We start from the raw sequence: 9,409 nt of genomic DNA, 5'->3' as shown, positions 1-9,409 counted from the left end.
GCATTAAAAAAAAAAAAAAAATCACCCTGAATCCCTCTGTTCACATATTGGAGTATTTCTTCCTATCTTAGAAAATGCACATAATAACCTACCTGAACTACCTGGATAGGTACATACTATCTTACTTTACAGGTGAGGAAACAGGCACAAAGCACTTAACCAAAGGTCACAGGAATGGCAAAGTCTGGATTTTAACAGGCAGTCTAGCTCTGAGCCCTCCACCCCAACCCACCCCCACCTTTAAAAAATGTGGCTTGAGCTGTGTGTCTCTGTTGGGAGCCCAGAGTTTTCACTTTGCATTTTACCTTGCGGACACAACTGTGCTAACTCTCCCTTAGAGGGAGGGGACAGTCTGCCGGTCAGTTTCCTGCAGGAGAGCCCCGAGGGCCCAGGCTGCCTGGCTGGCATGGGGTGTCCCCAGCCCCCCCCCAATGCTGCCCCCAACCGGTCCGGCTGAGGAACTCTGGGCCATGCAGCCTCTTGCACCCTCCCCTGACTCCCCAGGAAAAGGGGACCCCAATGCCTCACTTCCAGGGTTATCACAGAATGTAAAGTCAGCCCCTCTCCTTAGTTCAGATCTACACAGAAGCAGTAAGCGCGTACTGAGGACCACACTCTTTATGTGGGGGAGGGGGATGCGGAGATGAAAGGTCCGCGGTTGCAGACAAGCAGGCCGACAGCCCCCGGTAAGGAAGGTGCACAAGATCTGAAGAAGCCCCCAGAGGAGCCTTAACCCAGCACCAGCTGGGTCTGGAGAGATCAGCAGGAGCAAGCTAGGTGGGGAGAGGAGACGAGGAGAGAAAGGGCAGGCTAGGCAGAGGGCACAAGCTGGGTAAAAGCCTGGCGCTCGAGGGCAGGCGGAGGAAGGTCGGATGGCTGGAGCAGATGAGCCAGCAGCGGAGAGGAGGCCAGTGGGGAGGCCGGAGGGGTCAGATCCGTAGGGCCTGGGGACTTGGCAAAGGTTTGTATCATTATCCCAAAAAAAGCCACTTCCAGGTTTGAAAACATCTTTCCCGCAGCTGGGCGGGGCAGGTAGGCGGGAGCAGCAGCTCCACGACCCCGGGGTGGGGGGAAGGGGGAGGCACACTCGGCCTTCCGCCATCCCGCCCCGGCCTGCGCCCGGGCTAGGGGATGCGCGGGGTGGGACTCCTCCTCCCTCGCTGGTTGGCCCGGGGCGGGTGCACCTGACCCGGGGCGGCCAATCCCCGCACGGGCAGGGCCCGTGCCCGCGGCTTCCGGAGCCCGCGGGTCTGACCACGCCGCCTCCGCGGAGCGCAGAGCGGCCGGCAGGGGGCGGCAAAGGGCAGCTCCGGCCGCGGGCACGCGCTAGTGGGCCCAGGGGCGGGCGTTCCCCGCGTGGCCTCTTGGCCAAATACCAGTTTCAATGAATTTCTTGGGACGTGTTTGTTCGCCAGCGCCGAACGGCGTCCGGTGTCCACTGCGCAGTGATTATTTCTTGTGTGGTCTGGCACGTGGTCACCGTTCCATGTCGCCTATTGTGAACAAACCTCTGGGATGGTCTGATGGAGAGGGAGTGAGGACTATACGGTCGTGGGAATTACAAGTCCTCTCTGCGAGGTCTCAACCTCTGAGTCCCAGTGTACGTGCCGCCTCCACCAGAAAGCCTTCCCTGGAACCCCATGACTCCCAGGGCGCGCTGTTCTCTCGACCCAGAAGCATCGTTATTTGCGGATGTTTCTTCCAGAGGGCGAGGCCTGGGCAGAGGCTACTCCCAAGCCAGGGCCCCAGGCGAGGTAAAGGACTGAAGTCCGCCCGGACCATATCCGGTCGCCCACCCTCCGTTCCCTGGGAAATATGGAGGGGACGCCCCTTGCCAAGGCTGGTGGCCTCTTGTGAGGGGCGGCTGCTGGGACCCAGGCATCGTTATCTGGCCTCTGCCGACCCCCACCTACGCCAGCCAGTCCAGGTGGGGACCCATGACAAAAGGTTCCAGAGAACAGGCTCTGCTGAAGGAAGGTAGGTCCTGCTGCAGCGGCCACACCCTCGTGGGAACAAGGGCTTTCCACAACAAGCGACACAAAATTGAACCTTACTGATCTCCTTATGGCTTCTCTCCCCTTCTAGGTTGGTTCTAAAGGCACCGAAAGGCATTTTTCAGGGTTCCCTGCCCCAGTTCCATCCTGTGTAGAGAGAAGGTGTCCCCACACCAACAAGCAATTCTTAGGGTCAGAGAATTTAACTCAGTTCTGACATCTATCCAGAGATAAATCAGATTCTGCAAGTAAAGGTCTCAGTACCATGAAACCGCTGCCCCCTTCAGATACTGTTCTCCAGCCCAGGTTGTTACCTGTGCTTCTGGCTGACTGGCTAGAAACCAAAGGTTCCCACGACCCCCTCCTCAGGTTCAATTAATTTGCTAGAATGGCTCACAGAACCCAAGAAAACCCATTTACTCACTCGATTTATTACAAAGAACACTAAATTATAAAAATCAACAGCCAGGTGGAGAGATACATAGGGCAAAGAAGGAAGGAAGGAAACTCCAAACAGAGGAGATTCTGTCCTCATGGAGCTTGGGACCTGCAAGGTGGCACATGGAAGCTGCCTTCTCCAAGGTGGAAGAGCTCCGAAAAGGGGCCAAGGAGCTACCCTTTTAGGGTCATTACAGAGACTTCATGGCACAGACACGATGGACTAAGTCATTGGCCATGGAGCACTGAACTCCATCTCAGCCCCTCTCCCCTCCCTGGAGATCATGGGATGGAACTGAAAGTTTAAACCCTAATCACATGGTTGGTTCTTCAGCCCCTAGAAGTCAGCTCATTAACATAACAACAGACACCTTGATCACTCCCAACACTTAGGAAATTGCAAAGGTTTTGGGATCTGGGAGCCAGGTACTGTGGATGTAGACTGAATATCTCGTAAATCATAGTATTGAAGGGATGCAGTGAAAAGTCTACCCTGTTATCATTTTTTGCGTGTGCATTTGTATTTTATTCCTTTCTTTTCTTGACTATATCGACTACTGATTTTGCTATTTTCAAATTTCTATTTTCAATTTTCAATAGTTTATTTGTACCGATTATTTTGATTAGTTCTATTTTTTCTAAATCACCATTTTATACTTTTTATTATTTCTATTCTTCTGTTTCTATTGTTTGTTATTGTTGTTGTTGTTTACCTCTAGCTTGAGTTAGATACTTAGTTCCTTAATTTTTCATTCATCCTTATTAATATAAGTTTAAAGCTATGAATTTCCCTCTGAGTACTGCTTTACCTGTTTGCCTTAGGTTCTGACATGCAGCATTTCAATTATGGTAATTTTCCAGATATTCTGAAAATTCAACTTGATTTCTTTTCTGACTCAAGAACAATTTAAGAGTTAAAAATTTTTTGGTACCGAGGTCTTTTATGTTTTGTCGTTTAGTTATTAATTTATGGTTTGATTTACATTGTAATTGGAAAATGTTTTCTGTTCTATATCTACTTTTTGCAATACATTGGCTTTTAAAAAATGGTTTAATATGTGGTCAATCTTTGTGAATGTTCAGGTGTCCATCTGCAAAGGAGCAATCTGTTTAGGATAGAGAGCTTAATATAAATTAAATTTATCTCAATAATTACATAATTAGGTCTTCCCTAATTGTTCTTGATTTTTTGTATACATATCTGTGACAGAAGAATTGATTTCCTACTACAGTTGTGTATTTTAACTTTTTCTCCTTATGTATTTTTTATTGTATGAATGCAGATACTGTGATACATGGTGCCGTCAAATGAACTCAAAAACAAGCTGGAGGCTTTGTTAGAAGTAAATGATAAAAATTTATTCAAGGGTCTTAACAGTTTGCAAACTGGAAACACAGCTAGGCAAAAACCTGGAAATGTTCCAAAGAAGAAGGTTCTTAGAGTAGAAAGTACGTTCTTGACAATTATCAGTCCTGTACTCTTAACCTTAGAATCGGTCCAGGATGGTTATCAGTCAGATGACAGGTGGCCAGGTTGGTGGATGTCACGTGGTCTAGATATGTGTGTCCTTTGGGCTGTAATCAGGGTTATCTGGAGGACTGGGAAATTTAAGAGTTTAAGTTCCTCGGGCTAGTTAAAACAAGAATAGAGTAATTTTCCTCAGTCCTCAACCTACTCGATTTTAGAAATGTAGCAGTTCGACAGAGCGACTGCATTTTATTTCTTTGCTCTGTTCCTTGGTGCATACATGGGAATGCGTGCTATTTGGTGCGTAGCAGGTATGTGATGTCTTCCTTGTGACTTGCAGCATTATCATTATAAAGTGGTCCTCTTGGCCTCATCTGATGTTTTGCCTTGAACCTGACTCCTGCTTTCTGTTGGTATTTGCGGGTTACCTCTTGCACAATCTTTTATTTTCATTCTTTCTGAGTCTTCTTGTTTGGGGAGTGCCTTTTGCCTTTAGCTTAAAGTTCCGTGTGAACCATCTGACAGGTGTTTCCCTTTACAGATGAATTAGCATATTTGCATATACCCATGTGACAAATCTTAGTCTCAATGAAGTCATCTTATTTGATACTTCCTATTTTTGTAGGTTATAAAATATTTGCTTAATTTGGGTACAGATGTTTCTTCTGGTACTTTGGTAATTTTGTAGCTGTGCGCTTGTGGTCACCTTTATAATTTTACATAGCACACTTAATCCTTTATTTCTCTAAAGAGCATCTATTGACTCCCAACTATGAGTAATAATGACAGTATTATTTTTTCTTCCTCCTTCCTTCTCTCCACCATCTTTATCACAAAATAATTTTAAATGAAAACAAACATCAGGATAAATACATTAATTTATATCATACATATATCTCCTTGTGTCTAAGAGGTCATTGATTTTAAGATGTTCCACTGATGTAGGAACAGCTTTTTGAACGGAAAACAAAACCATCCCATCCCACAGTCCCTGCAGAGGGCTAGCAGTGGTCGTGCTCGAGGTGCAATTCAAGGGCATCTTGATTTTCTTCCCTCTGAATCCTGTGGCCCTGCCCGGCTGCTCCACAGAGTTCTTGCCATCTCTAGGGTTGCTCGGAGGAGGCATCTGGTGTCCCTGCCAGTGATCACAGCCCTGAGTGTCTCAGCAGGAGCCATCTGGGTGGAGGGGCTCGGGCTGCGTCACTCTGGATTGGGGGCGGCTCCAGGCTCTGTGCTTGGGTGGGTAATGTCAGATCTGTCCTCCACGACTCCCCTCTTTCTCCAGCCTCTTTAGTGAATCTGGGCCTGGCCGGCATTAGTTCAAAAACAAATCATGTTTGACGTCATCTTATTAAAGCATTCTGAGAGTTTCTAAAGACTCCAGAGTTCCCAGAAGAACCCCATTGCCTGGTGCCAACCGGTGACCATGGCAGCACATTCACCCCACTGAGCCTCCTCTAGCTCCTGTGTGCCAGCCCCACCAGGGCACGCCTATCCTGACCACACCTTGTACTTGCCCCTCTGCAGGCTTTGCTTCTGCGGCCCTTTCCACCTGGGCTGCCGTCCTCCTCCAGTTCTCGCCGGTCTGAAGCTCACCCATCCTCTGAGACTCCAACTAGAAGCATCAGCCCCTCCCCCCTCTGGTCTCTCACAGTCTGGCTGAGGTATCTGGCCACGGGGCTCTGGAAGCTTGGCTCCGTCCTCTGACTCATGTCCCCGCCTCCCCTCCCCTCCCCTCCCCTCCCCGAGCTGGGGTGGCCACAGAACTTTCTAGGAGAAGCTTTGGCGTCAGACAAAACCCACTTCCACCAAACCATAGTTGCCATGGTGTACAGTGGGGATATTGTGACTGTCCACTGCTGTGAGGATGAGTGGACGGAGCTTGCTGCCCTGTGCTTGGCTCTGGGGACACAACAGCAGAGCCAGCCCTGCCCGCCAGCATGGGAGGGGCTCTGAGATGAGGAACTGTCATTAGCACTAGTGGTGTGTTGTTATTATATCAGCTTTATTGGTATATTTACATTAAAGTTCAAAATCTCATGTAGCAAGCAAATGAATTTTCCATATGTCCACACTGTGGCTCCATGCGGACCACGTTATGGCACATTTCAGCCCCCTGGTGGCCCCCGCCGAGGGCAACTACTCTTTTGACTTTTACCACCATCGATTAATTTGGCCTGTTTTTGGTGCTATAAATAGAATGTGCTCTCTCAGGTCTGGCTTCTTTCACTCAACTTATTGTATACTATTTGTCTCTATGTTGTTGTCATAATAATCATCTTTGTGCCCCTCCCCCTGGGGCCTGGCACATGGCAAGTGAGTCTGGGTTGAGGAAACTTGACCCATTCAGCTCGTTTTAAACGTTAGAACGTGACCCGAGTCCAATCCACTGTTGAAAAAGGCATCGAAGGGGCAAATCAGAGGGACAGAGAACACCAAGGGGTTCGTTTTACAGGTCGTCGGCATCTGCGGTTTGACTTAGTTGTTTGTAAATGCTTCTGGCAGCATTCTGAGGTCACCTCGGGCTGGCGGCTGCAGTCATCCCTTGGTGTCTCTAGGCCCTGCCCCTCTACTCCTCCCTGGTCCTAGGAAAGTGTCTAGGCAAGTGTCTGCTCCTTGCTTAGCCTTGGCGTCTCCACCTGTCAAGTGGACCCCCCGCCTCCCCGTCCTTGTCATCTGGGTTGGGTGCCTGCCCAAGAGGTAAGACACGCAAGGCGCCCCTGGGCTTGGTCTTGAAGGGAGAAAGCATCTCTCATCTGCTCCAAAGCCCCCAAGGAGAACTCTCTGGGCAGAGGTCTTAGCCAGGGGGTGGGTTCCTGTTGGTCCTGAAGTCACTCCTGCTCGGGGTGGTGCTGGTGACTCCTGGAGGGACAGGCTGTGGCTGCTCTTCCCAGCATCCTCTCCACCGATGGGAAACTGAGGCTTGGAGTACAGGGTGAGTCTTTTTTGTTTTAATAATTTTTTAATTTTTCAGTTGTGTTTGGCATACAATATTATATTAGTCTCAGGTGTACAACTTGGTGATTAGACATTTATATAACTTATGAAGTGGTCGCCCCAATAAATCTAATACCCATCTGACACCATCATACATAGTTATTACTATATTTATCGACTACATTCTTATGCTGTATTTTCGACTATATTATCGACTGTATTTCTTATGCTATATTTTACATTCCCATGACTATTATGTAGCCACCAATGTGTTCTTCTTAATCCCCTCCCTTTTCTACCCAGTCCCCCAACCCCCTCCCATCTGGCAACCATCAAAATGTTCTCTGCGTGAGTTCGTTTCTGTTTTGTTTGCTTATTTTGTTTAGATTCTACGTGTAAGTGAAATCATATGGCATTTGTCTCTATCTGACTTACTCCACTCTGAGCCGTTATTCAGCGAGTGGATGAGGAATGCACTCAGCCTGCACCTAGTAGGCGCCTACAGTGTGCCCTGAGTTGGCGCTGAGGACCTACGGATCAGCGGACCTGCCCAGGCCAGGGAGAGCCACACTCAGGGGAGGGGTCTGGGGAAGCTTCGCCAAGCCAAGACTCTGGACAAAGGGATGGTTCACATCCCACGCAGGACAGAGAGGGACGGCATGAGATTTCAAGCCTCAGAAGGGTGAAGTGGGACTTTTGTCAGGACCGAGAGAGGACACTCTGGGCAGAATAAACAGCTGAGCAAAGGCACAGCGGTGTGCCGTGGGCATGGCTTAGAGGAGCGTTCAGGAGAGAGGTTTGGTCGGAGCCGGTCCAACCCTGTGCCTGGGTGGTGCTGGTGAACCTGGAGACTCCCTCTGGGGCAGGCCCTCCCTTCTACCCTCTGTGTGACCCTGGGCTGGCACTCCCTGTGGCAGGTGGATGAATGGAGGGCAGGGTGCAGTGAGTCAGTGAGTGGGGTTTGGAAGCTGCAGTCAGGACCACAGAGGCAGGGAGGGTTGCCTGGGCCTGGCGCCTGGGCATATCTGAATTGCTACCATCCCTCTTGCACTTTGGAGCCATTATTAAGTAAAACAACGGTCACTTGAACACAAGCACCACTTACTGGGACAGCTGATCTGATAACCGAGGTGGCTGCTGACGAGTAGCTGGCATGTACAGCATGGAGACACTGGACAAAGGGATGGTTCACGTCCCAGGCAGGACAGAGAGGGATCGCATGAGATTTCATCAGGCAACTCAGAACTGTGTGAAATTTAAAACTTATTGTTTATTTCTGGAATTTTCCACTTAATATTTTTGGAATGCGGTTGACCACAGGTAACTGAAACCACAGAAAGAGAAACTGAGGTTAAGGGGATTGGCTCTTCGTCATGCTCTCTGTTCTCACCTCCTGGAGCAGGCCCTTCCTGCACTCCACCCTCTGGAGGGGTCGCAAGAGAATTAGCCACCTCCCCAGGGTTCAACCAGTGCCCAGCTTGCTAGATGCACTTGTCCCTTTCAAGGTGTCAGTGGAGTCATCCCCCTCACCACCACTGCTACACACACTGACCTAGTTCCTGCCGAGCTGGTCCCAGGAGCAGGGGCCTAAGAACTGTTCCAGGATTCGTTGTACTGGACTTTTAATGGTCCTCTCATGTGGCGCGTCTCCCAGGCCTCCTCTGCCCACGGCCTCTGAGCCCTCCCGAGCTGGCCCACAGCCCCTTGCAGGCTGCAGCCTGCAGCCTGCTTCTTCCCTCTGCCAGGCCTGTGATCCAGCCGTCCGCCGCTCCCCAAACACCTTCCGCCAAGGTCCTGCTTTGGCCATTAACCCATTGTGGCATCTAACGGCTTCTCCTCCCTCCTCCACCTCCCCAGGCCCAGACTTGGCTGGCGCAGCCATAGTGCAGAGGCCCCCAGGGAGGATGTGCTCCGCCCCCTCCCCCAGATAGGGGACAGGTGGGGTGGCAGAAAAGGGGTTTAAATAAGAATTTCAAGTGATATTTCTCTGCTGCTTTTCACTGTGGGCCGAGAGACATTGGACCTGTGATCCCCAGCCCTCTGTGGCTAGGCCTTGCTAGGGGAGGGTGGAGTTGGGGGGCGTGCCCTCAGGGCCACTGGAGCTGCGGTTCCTACCCACTGCATGCACACCCCTGCCCCAGGAGGGCCCCGGGGTGGGGCAGGTTCTGCTGGGCCGTGGGACCTGGCCTTGGGAGCTGGCCTGTCTTTGCGCGCCGGGTTGGATTGGGTTCTGAGCGCTGGTGGACCTCCCGGCCGACAGGGGGCGCGGGGCGGGACGTGGAGGACGGCGAGCCCCAGGGATGCTGGCTCGGAGGGGTCCACTGGTTTTAAACCGTACATTAGAAATCTAGTGTTCTTTTAAATGATCCACGCTTGTAAAACTCAAACAGAGCAGAAGCATTAAAATAAAAACCCTAGTCCCACATCCCCGCCTCCCGGAAGTAATCCCTGCTTCCTGTTTGGGAGCATCCGCCAAGCCTCCTCCAGAGCATTCACTCACACGTGAACACGTCCGCACACGGATACCACGCTTGCAGACATGCACGCACACATTCACCCAGACACTGTTACA

General features: G+C 50.5%; 1 long non-coding RNA gene across 1 annotated transcript; it reads right to left on the bottom strand.

Annotated features, from left to right (window-relative positions):
• Positions 1–3,765: 3,765 nt before the first annotated feature.
• LOC120619691 (uncharacterized) lies at positions 3,766–5,564 on the bottom strand. Its single transcript, XR_005657605.1, has 2 exons — positions 5,407–5,564; positions 3,766–5,205 (listed from the first exon to the last, which is right to left on the bottom strand). It is a non-coding gene; the product is annotated as an uncharacterized LOC120619691 (long non-coding RNA).
• Positions 5,565–9,409: the final 3,845 nt, after the last annotated feature.

Source organism: Pteropus medius, unplaced genomic scaffold (assembly GCF_902729225.1).
Source record: "Pteropus medius unplaced genomic scaffold, Ma_sr-lr_union100, whole genome shotgun sequence".
Classification (NCBI taxonomy): domain Eukaryota; kingdom Metazoa; phylum Chordata; class Mammalia; order Chiroptera; family Pteropodidae; genus Pteropus; species Pteropus medius.
This window is presented reverse-complemented; position numbering and strand designations above follow the sequence as displayed.